Source organism: Bombina bombina, chromosome 7 (assembly GCF_027579735.1).
Source record: "Bombina bombina isolate aBomBom1 chromosome 7, aBomBom1.pri, whole genome shotgun sequence".
Classification (NCBI taxonomy): Eukaryota; Metazoa; Chordata; class Amphibia; order Anura; family Bombinatoridae; genus Bombina; species Bombina bombina.
The window spans coordinates 304,450,665-304,471,340 of record NC_069505.1 but is presented as its reverse complement, the minus strand read 5'-3'; positions in this window follow the sequence as shown (position 1 = coordinate 304,471,340).

Below are 20,676 nucleotides of genomic sequence, written 5' to 3'. Positions count from 1 at the left end.
TTGAAGTTTTGAAAGGTAGGAAAATTAGACTGTTTGGCCCTAGATTTGGACCTGTCCTGAGGAAGGGCATGACCTTTTCCTCCAGTGATATCAGCAATAATCTCCTTCAACCAGGCCCCGAATAGGGTCTGCCCCTTGAAGGGAATATTAAGTAGCTTAGATTTTGAAGTCACGTCAGCTGACCATGATCTAAGCCATAGCGCTCTGCGCGCCTGTATAGCAAAACCAGAATTCTTAGCCGTTAGTTTAGTCAAATGAACAATGGCATCAGAATAAAAGAATTGGCTAGCTTAAGTGCTCTAAGTTTGCCAAGTATGTCATCCAATGGAGTCGCTACCTGTAAAGCCTCTTCCAGAGACTCAAACCAGTACGCCGCAGCAGCAGTGACAGGGGCAATGCATGCAAGGGGCTGTAGGATAAAACCTTGTTGAATAAATATTTTCTTAAGGTAACCTCTAATTTTTTATCCATTGGATCTAAAAAAAATCACAACTGTCCTTGACAGGGATAGTAGTACGCTTTACTAGAGTAGAAACTGCTCCCTCCACCTTAGGGACTGTCTGCCATAAGTCCCGTGTGGTGGCGTCTATTGGAAACATTTTTCTAAAAATAGCAGGGGAAGAGAACGGCACACCTGGTCTATCCCATTCCTTATTAATAATTTCTGTAAACCTTTTAGGTATTTGGAAAAACATCAGTACACACCGGCACTGCAAAGTATTTATCCAGTCTACACAATTTCTCTGGCACTGCAATGGTATCACAGTCATTCAGAGCAGCTAAAACCTCCCTAAGCAACACGCGGAGGTGTTCAAGCTTAAATTTAAATGTAGAAATATTAGAAACAGGTATCTTTTCATTAACATCACCCACTGACTGAAGCTCTCTTTCCTCAGCTTCTGCATATTGTGAGGCAGTATCAGACATGGTTCTTAAAGCGTCAGTATGCTCTGCATTTTGTCTCACCCCAGAGCTATCTCGCTTACCTCTAAGTTCAGGTAGTCTGGCTAATACTGCTGACAGTGTATTATCCATGACTGCCGCCATGTCTTGTAAAGTAAACGCTATGGGCGCCCTAGATGTACTTGGCGCCATTTGAGCGTGAGTCCCTTAAGCGGGAGTCAAAGGGTCTGACACGTGGGGAAAGTTAGTCGGCATAACTTCCCCCCTCGTCAGATTCCTCTGGTGATAAAAAATTTTAAAGACAGAAAATGATCTTTATTGCATAAAATGAAATCAGTACATTTTAAGAGGGGGTTCCACCATGGCTTTTAAACATAATAAACAAGGAGTTTCTTCTATGTCAGACATGTTTATACAGACTAGCAATGAGACTAGCAAGCTTGGGAAAACACTTTAAATCAAGTTAACAAGCAAATAAAAAAATGGTACTGTGCCTTTAAGAGAAACAAATTTTGTCAGAATTTGAAAAACAGTGAAAAAATGCAGTGAATCAAACTAAATACAGTGTATCTAATAGGCTAGCAGAGCATTGCACCCACTTGCAAATGGATGATTAACCCCTTAGTTCAAAAACCGGATCAAAAAAACGAAATAAACGTTTTTTTAACAGTCACAATCAACTGCCACAGCAAGCTGTGGCCCTACCTTCCCCAATACACGACTTTGGAAAGCCTTTGGGCCCTTTAGAGATGTCCTATAGCATTCAGAGGGCCTTTGAGGGAAGCTGGATGTCACAGTTTGTAATTTTAACTGCACCAACTGTAACTTTTATACTATAACAGTGGAAAGAACTGTTTCTAATCAAAATTTAAGCCAGCCATGTGGAAAAAACTAGGCCCCAATAAAGTTTTATCACCAAAGCATATATAAAAACGATTAAACATGCCAGCAAAACGTTTTATATTGCAATATCATAAGGGTATTACCCCTGGGAGTAAGCATGATACCAGTCGTTATTAAATCACTGTATTCAGGCTTAACTTACATTAATCCGGTATCAGCAGCATTTTCTAGTGTTTTCCATCTCTAGAAAAAATTATAACTGCACATACCTGATAGCAGAATAAACTGCACGCCATTCTCTCGCTGAAGTTACCTCATCTGTGTAATCCCCTCAGACATATGTGAGAACAGCAATGGATCTTAGTTACAACCTGCTAAGATCATAGAAACCTCAGGCAGATTCTTCTTCTATTTACTGCCTGAGATAAAATAGCACAACTCCGGTACTATTTAAAAATAACAAACTTTTGATTGAAGAAAATAAACTAGCTATATTTAACCACTCTCTCCGACAACGTCCTTGCTTGTTGAGAGTTGCAAGAGAATGACTGCATATGGCAGTTAGGGGAGGAGCTATATAACAGCTTTGCTGTGGGTCCTCTTGCAACTTCCTGTTGGGAATGAGAATATCCCACAAGTAATGGATGATCCGTGGACTGGATACACCTTACAACAGAAATAGACAATCCCTTTATTACCCATTCCCCAGTTTTGCATAACCAACACAGTTATATTAATATACTTTTTACCTCTGTGATTACCTTGTATCTAAGCATCTTCTGACAGCCCCCTGATCACATGACTATTTATTTATTATCTATTGACTTGCATTTAGTACTGTGGTGTGCTAAAACTTAAATAACTCCTCGGGCATGAACACCATGTTATCTATATGACCCACATGAAGTAGCAGTCTCCTTTTGTGAAAAGCAAATAAAAAAGCATGTGATAAGAGGCTGTTTATAGCGGCTAAGAAACAGGCAGACATTTAGACGTTTACATGTTATAAAGTATATTAATATATCAATATTTTGTAGCCTTCTCCGGAGCATCCTCTGCCCCGTTACCACTTTCTGTTGGGGTACTTCAAGGCTCTGTCCTCTGTCCCCTTCTCTTTTCAATTTATACGTCATCATTAGGTTCCTTAATAAAGTCTCACGGGTTTCAATATCATTTGTATGCCGATGACACCCAAATCTACCTCTCTGCACCAGACCTACCTCCTTCCTTAATAACCTGTGTCACTAACTGTCTTTCTCATATCTCATCTTGGATGTCCTCTCACTACCTTAAGCAAAATCTCTCCAAAACTGAACTCCTTATTTTTCCCCCTTCTTCAAAATCTCCACCCCTAATTTTCTATAACTGTTGATAATTCCATCATTACCCCCTACCCTGCATGCCCGATGTCTTGGGGTCACACTTGACTCAGACCTGTCCTTCATTCCTTACATGCAGTCCTTGGCTAAAGCCTCCTGCTTCCACCTTAAAAACATCTCTAAGATTAGACATTTCCTTACACAAGACACAACTAAGATTTTAATCAACTCGCTCATCCTTTCCCTTCTCGACTACTGCAAGTCCGTCCTCTCTGGTCTACCTAGCTGCCGCCTAGCTCCTTTACAATTCGTAATGAATGCCTCTGCCGGACTCATCTTCCTTACACATCGCTCTTACTCTGCTGCACCTCTCTGCCAATCCCTTCACTGGCTTCCTCTTGCCTCCAGGATTAAACACAAAATCCTCACGCTGACATATAAAGCCCTCAACTGCAGTGCTCCCCACTATATTTCAGACCTTGTCTCCAGATACTCTCCCTCCCTCCCGCCCCCTTCGCTCTGCTCACATTCTCCTACACTCCTCCTCTCTTGTTACTTCCTCACATTCCCATTTACAGGACTTCTCCAGACTAGCCCCCATCCTGTGGAACTCCCTGCCTCGCTCCACAAGACTTTCCCATAGTTTTAACAGCTTCAAGCGCTCTCTAAAGACTCTACTATTCAGGGATGCATACAACCAACACTAACCTTTCCTAACTCCATCGCTTTCCCTTTGAACCCCTTAGAATTTAAGCCTATGAACCCAGCTGTTTGTAGATCGCCTTCATAAGAGCCGACTACAAAAGTGCAACTCTTGGCAGGGCACTCTACCCATTTGATTCCTATAAATGTTATTCTGTATACCAACTATGTTTATAGCGCTGTGGAATCTGTTGGCGCTCTACAAATACTTGTTAATAATAATAAAAATAATATCAATGTTGGTTGTGCAAAGCTGGGGAATGGAGAGTAAAGGCATTATCTATCTTTTTAAACAATAACAATTTTAGTGTAGACTGACCCTTTAACTGTACTTTGTATGTGTTTTGTGTAACTTTTTAGTTAAGCATAACAATTAACCAGATTTCTCTGAGTGTAACTACATATTATGATGATTTAGCACCTAAGCACTTTTCCAAAAGAAGTCGTTTATCTCTTGTGGATAGACATACATTTTCAACAACTATCTAGAAAGTAGCATTCCAGGCTATGACGTTGTCTTGATGGCCATTGAGTTTTGTCAGGTTTGTGTGGATAAGCTCATGGGGTATTAGATATCTTGCAAAGGTGTTCATCTCTCCCTTTTCAGTCTTTATTCCCTGACATATCTGTGGGTCATTAAGCAAGAAGGTGTTGATGAATAATACTGGTTGAATAGTGAAGTATTCTATGTTTTTACCAATGTGTTTATTCTAGCGAAAGCAGCTATCTTATATGATGTTGCTGAAAGTGATTGTGAAAGGTCCTAACTATTGTAACGTTTATTCTCTCTTGCATAAAGCTGAGTTTTATTGTTTTCTGTACCATTGTAGTATATTTGATCTTGTTGGAGCAATTTCATCGTAATCATAGCATTTAGCCTTTGTGTTTGAGTACAACTTGTCCAAATCTCTGTCTTGGGGGCATTATCCTATCCTCAAACAAGCCGTAGAGTCTACTACTATGACTGAAAAACATAATCACTTGTTCACTTTGATGGGTCCTCTAATGGCATCTGCTTGATACATAGCTCTTGGTCATGTATGTTTATACTTTAACAATAATATTAGCTTCTATAAATTCCTTGATAATAGATGAGCCTACATATAAGGCGTTTGTATGCCTTATATAGCTTTGATGAGGTACCTATGCATTGATATGAGTTTTACCTAGCTCAATGGCATATGTCAGTCAGTCAGTACCTAGGGCACTAAATTGTAAGTGTTAGTTGTATGGCCTTTCCACTATTATGCCCTTCATAGGTTATCTTTGCTAATTTAATTACAAATCAATGATCCCTAGCTTCCTAGTGGGGATGCATGACAACTCTTTGTATTCCAGGGTTCTGTTCACAAAACATATGAGCCAAAAATTAGATACAATTGTTAGGGTGAGGGACTGGGGGCAGCAAACTTTCCTATACCTAGGGTAGCAAAAAACACTAAATACCAGGGACATACAGTCATGGGCAAAACAAATAATTAATCTCCTTGTAAATTGAAAAAACAACAACTTTTTTTTGCATTTGAATCTATGGAGAGAGGCAGTGAACAGGTCTGCCTCTTTCCATTGCACAATATGACTACTGTTGCCTATGAGCCACCAGCACCACCCACTGAGTGGTTGAAGCTCATAGCTGCCTCTTGGGGGGGAGCCAATCAGCGCCGGTCACATTCCTGGTGATTGACAGCACCAGAAAGAGAACATGACTGGAGTTGTCCCTGACTGGACTGGAACAGAGAGAGGAAGAAGTAAAGCAGCTGGAAATAGAGTGGCTGCGGTTCAGGCTAGTGGCGGAAAGGAGAAGCCTTTAAGCCGGAAACTTGGAAGTGCATGAGTGAGGAGACTCAGGAGGACTCAGAGAGTGAGACAGATTTTGCCCCGGGGAGAGGAGCGGGCCACCAGCCAGTTGTGGCCTGTGAGACATAATAAGAGATGGAATCAAGATCAATTCATCCATATTATTTTCATCCATTCAGTTAAGTTTATCGAATATTATTGCAGCATGCAACAAAATATTTTTATGTTATATGCTGCCATAATATTCAATAAACTTAATTGAATGGATGAGGATAATATGGATCCCAACACTAGCTATATTATTGCAGCATGCAACATGATAGTGAACAAACAGCAGAGGTTAAATTAGAATAATCAGAATGATTTATCTAAGATAACGTGTTTCTTTAGAACTATATCTCAAGAATATTTAAGATAACTGTTTTCTACTTCACAGACTATATATAAACACCCATTCATTTCTTGATATGCCCATGCTTGTATGTCACAGCCCATTTAAGCTACTGGTTTGAGAGACATAAAAGTACTGTGGTGATATATGTCAGCATAAGACATTGCATTGCTTTTATGTGCCATATTTTATTCTTGTTCTGCAATCTGCACCAACCTTTTACATTTACCCTTTTGCAACACACAGACTGCTTAATATAATTGTAACTGTCTTATTGCCTGAATTAATTAATGTATAATTATGTGGTCTATGTGTATATGAGGGCTTGTGGTACTTGTGTTATCAAAACAAATGAAACTTTGAAGTTTGTTTTATATCATCCATTTTTTTCTCAAATGTTATAAAGCATTATGCCATCTTTCATCTGAAAAATACAGTGTGGCTTGCCCATTTTTATTATTATTTTTTAATGTGTGTGTTATAAAGAACGCTAATAGTCATTTTGCAACCTGCTAATTTAATCGGAAATTTAAGCTACCTTTATTGGGTTCATATATGTGCTTCTCTGGCATATCATAGCCAGTGCCTCACCAGCCTCTGACCTCTGTAATGTATTCTCTAATGTTGCTCAATGGAGCTCTGATGTAAATCAAATACTGGATCTTCAAATGCAGATCTATATGTGAATGTGTCACTCAGCTCTAGATTATTTTATATGAAATAATCTCACGGCTTGGAGTGAATTAATAATTCATAAACAGGTTAAGAGATGCGGGCATGAGTACATGAAGCAGTCTCATATAATACGTATACCTGGTATTCTGACAGACCAGGAAGAAGTAGCTTAAGAACGAGGATTAAGAGTCTCAGTATTTATACAGTTCCGAGTGACAAAAACTTTAGAGACTTGATCGGAAAAGCAATCATACAGGTACAGTCTTACCGGAGCTTCTGAGAGAGAGGATAGAAGAGACTCCGTTAGCTACGGCACTGAATCAGCTGTATGGTGTGAGTGACAGCTGAGCCGTACAGTTCTCCGGCGGGGCGCTGGTGATGTCACCAAGAGGGCGTGAAGGCAATCCGACGGAGGAATTTGTAATCCAATTACCGGACAAATGGTAATATTAGAGCTGGAATCAGATGAGTGTAGTGGAAGCTGAGTCCCAAAAGATTAGGTATGATTACTGAGGAGGCTGAAATCCGGCCAAGAACAAATATGACAAGCTGGTATGTCAGATAGTATAGTGAATAAACCACACCGGTATAGGATGAAAGAAGGTTAGTAATCCAATGTAAGGGTATCACCAACTGGATGATATTGCACAAGCTCAGTAACTAAAAACTCAATAACTAAGCACCTGTCTGAAGTCACAGTACAGGTTAAATAGAGTAAGTGGGTAGGTCTCAGGAATTAAAGGTGGTATTGTATATATTGAATAGCAGGTAGTGCCAAAGATAAGGTGGAATGGTGCTTTCCTGACATGACTCCCACTTCAATCAAGCCGACCCACGGCTTGTATCCAGGGGCAATGGGGATTCCTCCTGTGGAATTGGGCAATGAGTCTTGGAGCATTGACATGTTACAAAGGCTCCCAGGTATCCTCATCCGGAGAATAACCCTTCCAACAGACAAGGTATTGCAACCCACCTTTATATACCCATGAGTCCAGTAGTTCCTGTACCTCGTATATCTCAGAGTCCTGGAGCTGGGGCTTTGGAGGTAATACCTGTGTGCTGGAAGTATTGGCAGGTTTGAGCAAGGAGACATAAATGGTGGGATGAATGGTAAACGATGAGGGAAGTTGAAGAGTAACTGCGTTTGGATTGATAATACGTGTGATCTGGAATGGTCCTATGAATAGACTGGCTAGCTTTTTACTAGGTATTTGTAACTTCAAATTCTTGGTTGAAAGCCAGACCCAGTCACCGATTGCATATTGAGGTGGTGACCTTCTTCTGAGATCGTAGTATTTCTTTTGGGTACACTGGGCTGTTTGTAGATGTTTTCGGAGGAGTTGAAAGTTTTCTGTCAGTTTATCATTCAGAATGTCAACATTTGGACAAGGAGATGTTTTGCTTATTAACAACAACATTTTAGGATGGAAAGCATAATTAGCGAAAAATGGTGACATCTTAGAGGAAGAGTTGAGACAGTTGTTGTAGGTGAATTCAGCCATAGATAGGTAATTCCTCCAGTTGTTTTGGTGATATGCGCAATAGCATCTTAAGTATTGCTCCAACCATTGATTCAAGCGTTTTGATCGCCCATTCATTTGGGGGTGATAAGCAGTAGTGAACCGATGATTGATTTGTAATTTCTGGCAGAGATTTCTCCAAAAGCGAGAAGTAAATTTACTCCCTCTATCAGTGGTGAGAATAGAGGGGATGCCGTGAATCTTCACAACGTGATCTAAAAAGAGTTGAGCAGTTTCTGCAGAGGTTGGAAGTTTATGGTGGGGTATGAAGTGGGCCATCTTCGTAAACAACCAATATGGTATTCATCCCTGAGGAGATAGGTAATTCGACAATAAAATCCATACCCAAATGGGTCCAGGGTCTAGCGGGCACTTGTATGGGCATTAACAACCCATACAGGTTTTTTTTTCAGACTTTGAAGTAGTGCAGATGGTACACCCCTGTATATAATCTCGAATATCGGTGGTCATGTTCGGCCACCAATATACCCTTCCCAACAATTAGTTTGTTCTTGTATTACCGGGATGTCTGGAGAGAGGAGAGTCATGATGTTCTTTAATTATATCTGATCTTAGGGCTTCTGGTAAGTATATCTTGTCCTTCAAATAGCGTAGTCCATCAGAGACTGTCTGGAGTTTTTTTGGTATGTTTCGATCCATAAGTAGTACATTTTGGAATTTGGTAACAAACCCTCAGGTTATGCCAAGGAATTTGTCATGAGGAATTACAACCTTAGGGTTTTGTTCATAGGTGGGCTTCCAAGGTATCGGGTAGCTCTACTCTAGCTAACTCGTCTTTTACAGAATCGGAAAGTCCAAGCCTGAATTGATTCTTCAATGCTATCCTATTCCATTGAGAATCAGTAGCAAACTGCTTGAACTCGATGATGTACACCTCTACGGGTTTGGAGCCTTGTCTCAAAGCCTTCATCTTGCTTTCCGCAGTTAGCTGTAAGTTAGAATCCATGTACAGTTCACCCATTGCTTCCAGAAAGTCTGTTAGGAATGATATTATAGGGTTGTTAGCTTCATATAAGGAATCGGCCCAGACCCGTGGCTCTCCTCTTAGGTATGAAATGATTGTCAACACCTTTATCTTATCGGTAGCGAAAGTCTTTGGCTTTAAAGTAAATGTGAGAAGACAGGCATTTTTAAATTGGCGGTATACATGCCTATCCCCAGGAGAAGAAATCTGAGGTTCTGGAAAATTTTCAGGGGTTGCCATTTTAGAGGTTATAGACTCCTTGATAACCTTTCGTAAGGTCTCATTTTCTACTTGGAGATTGCTTAGGGCCTGACCTAATTGGTCAACCCTTTGTGAAAGGCCATAAACAATTTGTGGCAGATCCGCTGGATCCATTTAAGGCTTAGTTATTATGTAATGTATTCTCTAATGTTGCTCAATGGAGCTCTGATGTAAATCAAATACTGGATCTTCAACTGCAGAACTATATGTGAATGTGTCACTCAGCTCTAGATTATTTTATATGAAATAATCTCATGGCTTGGAGTGAATTAATAATTCATAAACAGGTTAAGAGATGCGGGCATGAGTACATGAAGCAGTCTCATATAATACGTATACCTGGTATTCTGACAGACCAGGAAGAAGTAGCTTAAGAACGAGGATTAAGAGTCTCAGTATTTATACAGTTCCAAGTGACAATAACCTCAGAGACTTGATCGGAAAAGCAATCATACAGGTACAGTCTTACCGCAGCTTCTGAGAGAGAGGATAGTTAAGACTCAGGTAGCTGCGGCACTGAATCAGCTGTATGGTGTGAGTGACAGCTGAGCTGTATAGTTCTCTGGTGGGGTGCTGGTGACATCACCAAGAGGGCATGAAGGCGATCCGATGGAGGAATTTGTAATCCAATTACCGGACAAACGGTATTATAAGAGCTGGAATCAGATGAGTGTAGTGAAAGCTGGATCCCAAAAGATTAGGTATGATTACTGAGGAGGCTGAAATCCGGCCAAGAACAAATATGACAAGCTGGTATGTCAGATAGTATAGTGAATAAACCACACCGGTATAGGATGAAAGAAGGTTAGTAATCCAATGTAAAGGTATCACCAACTGGATGATATTGCACAAGCTCAGTAACTAAAAACTCAATAACTAAGCACCTGTCTGACGTCACAGTACAGGTTAAATAGAGTAAGTGGGTAGGTCTCAGGAATTAAAGGTGGTATTGTATATGTTGAATAGCAGGTAGTGCCAAAGATAAGGTGGAATGGTGCTTTCCTGACACCTCACCACATGTCTCTGCTAAATACACCACTGAGTTATATAGCAATCCACTTTTCAGATTTTGCTAATGCACTAATTGTCATGTACACTACATTAGCTTCATTAAACTTTATTATTATTATTATCGGTAATTTGTAGAGCGCCAATAGATTCTGCTGCGCTATAAACAAATGCGGAGTACAACAAAACAATTATATGGATCAAATGGGTAGAGGGCCCTGCCAAGAGTTGCACTGTTGTAGTCAGCTCTTAAGAAGGTGATCTACAAACAGCTGGACTCTTAGGCTTACATGCTAAGGGGGTTCAGGGGATAGCAATGGAGGAGAGGAACTGGTATAAAGAAAGGTTAGCGTAGGTTGTATGCATCCCTGAACAGTAGAGTCTTTAGGGAGCGCTTGAAGCTTTCAAAACTAGGCAAGAGTCTTGTGGAGTGAGGCAGAGAGTTCCACAAGATGGGAGCCAGTCTGGAGAAGTCCTGTAAACTGGAGTGCGATGAGGTAACAAGAGAGGAGGAGAGTAGGAGGTCATGAGCAGAGTGAAGGGGACAGGAGGGAGAGTATCTGGAGAAAAGGTCTGAGATATAGGGGGGAGCAGTGCAGTTGAGGGCTTTGTATGTCAGAGTGAGAATTTTGTGTTTGATCCTAGAGGCAAGAGGAAGCCAGTGAAGGGATTGGCAGAGAGGTGCAGCAGATGAAGAGCGACGTGTAAGGAAGATGAGCCTGGCAGAGGCATTCATTATGGATTGTAATGAACTAGGCGTCAGGTGGGGAGACCAGAGAGGACAGAGTTGTAGTAATCGAGGGGTGAAAAGTATGAGAGAGTGGATTAAAACCTTAGTTGTGTCTTGTGTAAGGAAGTGTCTAATTTTAGAGATGTTTTTAAGGTGGAAGCGGCAGGCTTTAGCCAAGGACTGAATGTGAGAAGTTAAAGAAAGATCTGAGTCAAATGTGACCCTGAGACATCGGGCATGCGGGGTAGGGGTAATGATGGAGTTGTCGACAGTTATAGAGAGATTGGGGGTGGAGATTTTGGAAGAATGGGGGAAAATAAGGAGCTCAGTTTTGGAGAGATTTAGCTTGAGGTATTGAGAGGACATCCAGGAAGAGATGTGAGAAAGACAGTTAGTGACACGGGTTAACAAGGAAGGAGATAGGTCTGGTGCAGAGAAGTAGATTTGGGTGTCGTCGGCATACAAATGATATTGGAAACCATGGGACTTTATTAGGGAACCTAGTGATGACATGTAGATTGAGAAGAGAAGGGGACTGAGGACAGAGCCTTGCGGTACTCCGACAGAAAGTGGTGACGAGGCCCCAGAAAAGGCTACACTAAAGGTACGGTTTGACAGGTAGGAAGAAAGCCACTAGAGGGCTGTGTCACAGATGCCAAAGGATTGGAGGATTTGAAGCAAAAGAGGGTGGTCAACATTGTCAAAGGCTGCGGACAGATCAAGGAGAATAATGCTGTCTCTGTGGAGTGATGGGGACGAAATCTAGATTGCAATGGTTCAAGGAGGAAGTTTAATGTAAGCAAATGGGATAGGTGTGCATATATTAGTTTTTTGAGAAACTTTGAGGCAAGAGGGAGGAGGGAAATAGGGCGGTAGTTGAATGGGGAGGTAGGATCAAGGGAAGGTTATTTGAGGATAGGTGTGACAAGTGCATGTTTCAGAGATGAGGGAAATATACCAGTGCTGAGGGAGAGGTTGACAATGTGTGTGAGTATAGGGGTAAGGGTAGCAGAGAGGGATGGGAGTAGCTGTGAGTGGATAGGGTCAAGGGGACAGGTAGTGAGATGAGAGCGCAGTATAAGTGCCAAAACTTCTTCCTCAGTAACAGGGGAGAATGAAATGAGCTAAGTTTAAGGTTATGTGGGTTGTGGTTGATTGAGAGCATTTGAGGGGGTGAGAGAATGGAATTATGTTGAGAGCTGATTTTGTTTCTGATGGAGTCGATTTTGTTAATGAAGTGGCCGGCAAAGTCTTGAGCTGACAGATAAGTTGTATTAGGAGGTGGAGGAGGGCGGAGAAGAGTATTGAAAGTGAAGAACAGATGTTTTGGGTTTGAAAAAAGCTTAGAGATAAGAGTAGAGAAGTAGTGTTGCTTATGGAGATTAAGGGCAGAATAGTAGGAGTTCAAGATGAATTTGTAATGAAGAAAATCAGCTGAACTCTGAGATTTTCTCCGGTGCTGCTCAGCAGTACGGGAACATCTGCGTAGGTACCGTGTCAGAGGAGTATGCCAGGGCTGAGTGTGTGATTTCCGAGCTATGGTAAGAGGAGCCAGATTGTCAAGGATGGGTGTAAGGGTGGAATTATAGTGGCAGATAGACTGGTCAAGGCAGGAAATGGAGGATAAGGATGAGAGAAGAGGTTTGAGGGAATTAGCAAGCTGTTGCTGATCTAATGACATAATGCTTCAGTGAATTTTGGTGTGAGGAGAGAGTTGTAGGGAGGAAAGATATGTTGCAAGTAAGGAGATGGTGGTCAGAAAGAGGAAAGGGGGAGTTTGTGAAGTTTGAGAGAGTGCATTGATAGCTAAACATCAGGTCAAGGGAGTGACCATCTGTGTGAGTGGGAGAATCAGTCCATTGTGACAAACCGAAAGAGGAAGTGAGTTGCAGAAGTTGTTTTGCAGATGATGCAGTGGGATAATATTTAACTAATATTAATATTAAACTGGATGTGTACTTGCACAGTTTCCCCAACATTAATTTTTGAAAGAAGAACAAAATATTTGTGAGACAATCTTGCTTAATTTAATACAAACATTTAGGCCTAGATTTGGAGTTTGGCGTTAGCCGTGAAAACCAGCGTTAGAGGCTCCTAACGCTGGTTTTAGGATAACTCCGGTATTTGGAGTCACTCAAAATAGGGTCTAACGCTCACTTTTCAGCCGCGACTTTTCCATACCGCAGATCCCCTTACGTAAATTGCGTACCCTATCTTTTCAATGGGATTTTTCTAACTCCGGTATTTAGAGTCGTGTCTGAAGTGAGCGTTAGAAATCTAACGACAAAACTCCAGCCGCAGAAAAAAGTCAGTAGTTAAGAGCTTTCTGGGCTAACGCCGGTTTATAAAGCTCCTAACTACTGTACTCTAAAGTACACTAACACCCATAAAATACCAATGTACCCCTAAACCGAGGTCCCCCCACATCGCCGCCACGCAATTAAATTTTTTAACCCCTAATCTGCCGACCGCCACCTACGTTATACTTATGTACCCCTAATCTGCTGCCCCTAACACCGCCGACCCCTGTATTATATTTATTAACCCCTAATCTGCCCCCCACAACGTCGCCGCCAGCTACCTACAATAATTAACCCCTAATCTGCTGACCGCAAAGTGCCGCCACCTACATTATAGCTATGTACCCCTAATCTGCTGCCCCTTACACCGCCGACCCCTATATTATATTTATTAACCCCTAATCTGCCCCCCTCAACGTCGCCTCCACCTGCCTACACTTATTAACCCCTAATCTGCCGAGCGGACCGCACCGCTACTATAATAAAGTTATTAACCCCTAATCCGCCTCACTAACCCTATAATAAATAGTATTAACCCCTAATCTGCCCTCCCTAACATCGCCGACACCTAACTTCAATTATTAACCCCTAATCTGCCGACCGGAGCTCACCGCTATTCTAATAAATGTATTAACCCCTAAAGCTAAGTCTAACCCTAACACTAACACCCCCCTAAATTAAATATAATTTTAATCTAACGAAATTAATTAACTCTTATTAAATAAATTATTCCTATTTAAAGCTAACTACTTACCTATAAAATAAACCCTAATATAGCTACAATATAAATTATAATTACATTGTAGCTATTTTAGGATTAATATTTATTTTACAGGCAACTTTGTAATTATTTTAACCAGGTACAATAGCTATTAAATAGTTAAGAACTATTTAATAGTTACCTAGTTAAAATAATTACAAAATTACCTGTAAAATAAATCCTAACCTAAGTTACAATTAAACCTAACACTATACTATCATTAAATTAATTAAATAAAATACCTACAATTACCTACAATTAAACCTAACACTACACTATCAATACATTAATTAAATACAATATCTACAAATAACTACAATGAAATAAACTAACTAAAGTACAAAAAAATAAAAAAGAACTAAGTTACAAAAAATAAAAAAATATTTACAAACATAAGAAAAATATTACAACAATTTTAAACTAATTACACCTACTCTAAGCCCCCTAATAAAATAACAAAGCCCCCCAAAATAAAAAATGCCCTACCCTATTCTAAATTACTAAAGTTAAAAGCTCTTTTACCTTACCAGCCCTGAACAGGGCCCTTTGCGGGGCATGCCCCAAGAAGTTCAGCTCTTTTGCCTGTAAAAAAAAACATACAATACCCCCCAAACATTACAACCCACCACCCACATACCCCTAATCTAACCCAAACCCCCCTTAAATAAACCTAATACTAAGCCCCTGAAGATCTTCCTACCTTGTCTTCACCATACCAGGTTCACCGATCGGTCCAGAAGAGCTCCTCCGATGTCCTGATCCAAGCCCAAGCGGGGGGCTGAAGATATCCATGATCCGGTAGAAGTCTTCATCCAAGCGGGGCAGAAGAGGTCTTCCATCCGATTGAAGTCTTCATCCAAGCGGGGCAGAAGAGGTCTTCCATCCGATTGAAGTCTTCATCTAGGCGGCATCTTCTATCGACATCCATCTGGAGCGGAGCGGCAGCATCCTGAAGACCTCCGACGCCGAACATCCATCCTGGCCGACGACTGAATGACGAATGACGGTTCCTTTAAATGACGTCATCCAAGATGGCGTCCCTCGAATTCCGATTGGCTGATAGGATTCTATCAGCCAATCGGAATTAAGGTAGGAATATTCTGATTGGCTAATGGAATCAGCCAATCAGAATCAAGTTCAATCCGATTGGCTGATCCAATCAGCCAATCAGATTGAGCTTGCATTCTATTGGCTGTTCCGATCGGATTGAACTTGATTCTGATTGGCTGATTCCATCAGCCAATCAGAATATTCCTACCTTAATTCCGATTGGCTGATAGAATCCTATCAGCCAATCGGAATTCGAGGGACGCCATCTTGGATGACGTCATTTAAAGGAACCGTCATTCGTCGTTCAGTCGTCGGCCAGGATGGATGTTCCGCGTCAGAGGTCTTCAGGATGCTGCCGCTGCGCTCCAGATGGATGTCGATAGAAGATGCCGTCTGGATGAAGACTTCAATCGGATGGAAGACCTCTTCTGCCCCGCTTGGATGAAGACTTCAATCGGATGGAAGACCTCTTCTGCCCCGCTTGGATGAAGACTTCTACCGGATCATGGACATCTTCAGCCCCCCGCTTGGGCTTGGATCAGGACATCGGAGGAGCTCTTCTGGACCGATCGGTGAACCTGGTATGGTGAAGACAAGGTAGGAAGATCTTCAGGGGCTTAGTATTAGGTTTATTTAAGGGGGTTTGGGTTAGATTAGGGGTATGTGGGTGGTGGGTTGTAATGTTTGGGGGGGGGTATTGTATGTTTTTTTTTACAGGCAAAAGAGCTGAACTTCTTGGGGCATGCCCCGCAAAGGGCCCTGTTCAGGGCTGGTAAGGTAAAAGAGCTTTTAACTTTAGTAATTTAGAATAGGGTAGGGCATTTTTTATTTTGGGGGGCTTTGTTATTTTATTAGGGGGCTTAGAGTAGGTGTAATTAGTTTAAAATTGTTGTAATATTTTTCTTATGTTTGTAAATATTTTTTTATTTTTTGTAACTTAGTTCTTTTTTATTTTTTGTACTTTAGTTAGTTTATTTCATTGTAGTTATTTGTAGATATTGTATTTAATTAATGTATTGATAGTGTAGTGTTAGGTTTAATTGTAGGTAATTGTAGGTATTTTATTTAATTAATTTAATGATAGCATAGTGTTAGGTTTAATTGTAACTTAGGTTAGGATTTATTTTACAGGTAATTTTGTAATTATTTTAACTAGGTAACTATTAAATAGTTCTTAACTATTTAATAGCTATTGTACCTGGTTAAAATAATTACAAAGTTGCCTGTAAAATAAATATTAATCCTAAAATAGCTACAATGTAATTATAATTTATATTGTAGCTATATTAGGGTTTATTTTACAGGTAAGTATTTAGCTTTAAATAGGAATAATTTATTTAATAAGAGTTAATTTATTTCGTTAGATTAAAATTATATTTAATTTAGGGGGGTGTTAGTGTTAGGGTTAGACTTAGCTTTAGGGGTTAATACATTTATTAGAATAGTGGTGAGCTCCGGGCGGCAGATTAGGGGTTAATGTTTGAAGTTAGGTGTCGGCGATGTTAGGGAGGGCAGATTAGAGGTTAATACTATTTATTATAGGGTTAGTGAGGCGGATTATGGGTTAATAACTTTATTATAGTAGCGGTGCGGTCCGCTCGGCAGATTAGGGGTTAATAAGTGTAGGCAGGTGGAGGCGACGTTGTTGGGGGCAGATTAGGGGTTAATAAATATAATATAGGGGTCGGCGGTGTTAGGGGCAGCAGATTAGGGGTACATAAGGATAATGTAAGTAGCGGCGGTTTACGGAGCGGCAGATTAGGGGTTAAAAATAATATGCAGGGGTCAGCGATAGCGGGGGGGGCAGATTAGGGGTTAATAAGTGTAAGGTTAGGGGTGTTTAGACTCGGGGTACATGTTAGAGTGTTAGGTTCAGACGTAGGAAGTGTTTACGCATAGCAAACAATGGGCCTGCGTTAGGATCTGAACGCGGCTTTTTTGCAGGTGTTAGGTTTTTTTTCAGCTCAAACAGCCCCATTGTTTCCTATGGGGGAATCGTGCACGAGCACGTTTTTGAGGCTGGCCGTGTCCGTAAGCAACTCTGGTATCGAGAGTTGAAGCTGCGTTAAATATGCTCTATGCTCCTTTTTTGGAGCCTAACGCAGCCTTTATGTGGACTCTCAATACCAGAGTTATTTTTATAGTGTGGCCAGAAAAAAGCCGGCGTTAGCTACGCGTGTCCTTACCGACAAAACTCTAAATCTAGCCGTAAGTTTATTAATGACTTTGTTCAACTGTTACTTTATCATTATGAGTTTAATTGGCAAAATAAATACATTTTTTAACTTTCTACTACATTTCATTTAGTGCTTCCACTAATGAATCTTTCTCAGATTGATAACTTCAGTTGACTTACTTTATCTGTAGCCTTTATTGTTCTCTGAGGTCTAGTACTATGTTCTGCTTCTTGCGCATTTTGCACTAAACGTTTCTTGTCAGACATTTTGTAAAGAATCTAATAACTATTCCTTGGACGCATGTGTGTATTTATGTCAAGGGCTGCCAGCATTTAGTAGACACGTCTCTGTATTACTACCAACATATGTTTAATATGGAGAACCTTACCCAGAAACAAATATAGTTTATTCTGGTCAGGCACTCAGTTTCAGGAGCCTGGCTAGGTCGGGCAGGTTTTGCCGGCCCTCTGACTTTTACCACATCTCCTTGATAGTTTTTTTAAGTAAGCTAAAAATAAGTAGTAGATTGGATCCAGGAAAGTTAAATCCAGCACTAATTATGAGGAAGAAGGGGATTTATAAATCAGCTATGTTATATGCTCTTATATGCAACAAATAGAAAAGTATAAACGCTTGCATAAACGTTTTGTAGATGATCTATTTATATAGCCTATCTGGTAGTGTTTCTATAAAAATGTATAGTTTTACTTATTTTTTGAGAACATTGTGCTGATTTTCAGACTCCTATCCAAGCTCCACAGTGTCATATGTATACACGCATTTACAGACTCCTGCAGGCTCCTGTTTATGTAATCTCTCTTTTCATATGCAGAGAGGGGGAGTCTCTTTTTGTTTACCCAGCCCCTTTCACTGGGTGCCCCAGATTACTCCATTAACATTACTATACTGGGAGTTTCTAAGTAAGTTTTTAAAAGGTTTTAAACTGGATTTTTAGATCAGGATCTTTGCATATTCGTCATTATAGTTGTGTCTATTACATGCAGTTATATGAAAATGGGGACATACTGTCCCTTTAAAGGGACATAATACTCATATGCTAAATCACTTGAAAGTGAAGCAGCATAACTGTTAAAAGCTGACAAGAAAATATCACATGAGCATCTCTATGTAAAAAATTTAGATATTTTACCTAAAAATGTCTTCAGCTCACCAGAGTAAGTGCTGTGTAAACTGTTATATTTCAGATGCTGTCCAGCTGCAAGTTGAAAGAAAAACAAACAAACAATAGTCAATTAGCATCAACAATGCGGAGGTAATACTTTGCCTTTGCTGTGATCTCATAAGATTTCATAGAACTTACTTAAACTGAATAGGAAAATAACATGACTGTGCCTGCACATGACAGATGCACACTCCCTAGCTTGTCCTGGGAAAATCATTTTTACATAGAGATGTTCAAGTGATATTTTCTAATCAGCTTTTTACAGCTATGCTGCATCAGCTTCAATTGCTTCAACATTTGGGTATTATGACCCTTTAAGAATTAATGCCTAGCAGGTAGTGGAAAGGTAGTAAGTGTGAGGGTGGTTAAAATGTTTCATTATAGGGGGGATGTTTTACTTACTGGATAATGCAGTAACTAAAGCTTTTTGGACCTCTTCTGCTTCTTGTGATGATTATGTTCCCCACCTTTCCTACCCGGAGTGTTGATGGTGGTGTGAGCTTTTTATGGTTTCATCTTAGTTGCTGATAGTTTTCCATGGCTAGGGTAGGGTTATTCAAACTAACCTTGGTAAAAACATGGAAAGTTTTTGGACTCTCCCTTCAGACTAAGCTTGCTTGGACAGTCTAGCATTGTAGGGGCTCCTTAGTAGTCAGATAATTCCTACCTGATTGCGGGATGTCTCAGGCTAAAGTTTGTTGGCGAAGATAGGTTTAGCAATGACCATGCTGAAATGGGAGGGGTGGATAAGATGTCTCTTCTCTGGGTAGAAAAGAAAAATCTCCTGAATACTCTATTGCCTTACTGTGGCTAGAGCCAAGCTCCCCTGCTGTTCCCATTTGGACTACTGATCTCTTGCTGATTTAAGGAGCTAGGGATTCTTTTGCCATCATCTTAAGTTAATAAATTGTTAATTATTTATATAATAAATATGACCTTTGATGGCCTTTCCTCCATTCTTAAAACAAAGGTTATAATTAGATCATTTTTGGCAATAGGATAACTAACTAGTAATAACATAATTGCCATTAAATCTTCTATGACTTCACTTCTAATAAGAGAGGAATACTTAGACATACAGTAAGTTGTGTTAAAGGGTCAGTAAACATCTTACAAGACATGTCTGTTTTGTTGCTATAGAACTTGTCAGCCAAGTCTTAAAGGGACATAATACTCATATGCTAAATCACTTGAAACTGATGCAGTATAGTATATATTTCTTTTTTTACATAGAGATGTTCAGGTGATATTTTCAAGTCAGCTTTTTACAGCTATGCTGCATCACTTTCAAGTGTTTCAACATTTGGGTATCATGGCCCTTTAACAATTTGAAAACAAATTAACGTCCTTTTTACTGCAATTATTTTTCAATAGCCAAACTCAAAACACTATTTGCCTTATTTGGAGGAGTCAATATGGGTATAGTCTACAGGCAACAATCGGCTAGATTTAGAGTTTGGCGTTAGCCGTCAAAACCAGCTTTAGGGGCTCCTAACGCTGGTTTTGGGCTACCGCTGGTATTTAGAGTCAGTCAGGAAAGGGTCTAACGCTCACTTTGCAGCCGCAACTTTTCCATACCGCAGATCCCCCTACGCCATTTGCGTATCCTATCTTTTCAATGGGATCTTTCTAACGCCGGTATTTAGAGTCGTGGCTGAAGTGAGCGTTAGAAATCTAACGACAAAACTCCAGCCGCAGAAAAAAGTCAGGAGTTAAGAGCTTTCTGGGCTAATGCCGGTTCATAAAGCTCTTAACTACTGTGCTCTAAAGTACACTAACACCCATAAACTACCTATGTACCCCTAAACCGAGGCCCCCCCAGATCGCCGCCACTCTAATAAAAATTTTTAACCCCTAATCTGCCGACCGCACACTGCCGCAACCTACGTTATCCCTATGTACCCCTAATCTGCTGCCCCTAACACCGCCAACCCCTATATTATATTTATTAACCCCTAATCTGCTGCCCCCAACGTTGCCGCCACCTACCTACAATTATTAACCCCTAATCTGCTGACCGGACCTCACCGCTACTATAATAAAGTTATTAACCCCTAATCCGCCTCACTAAC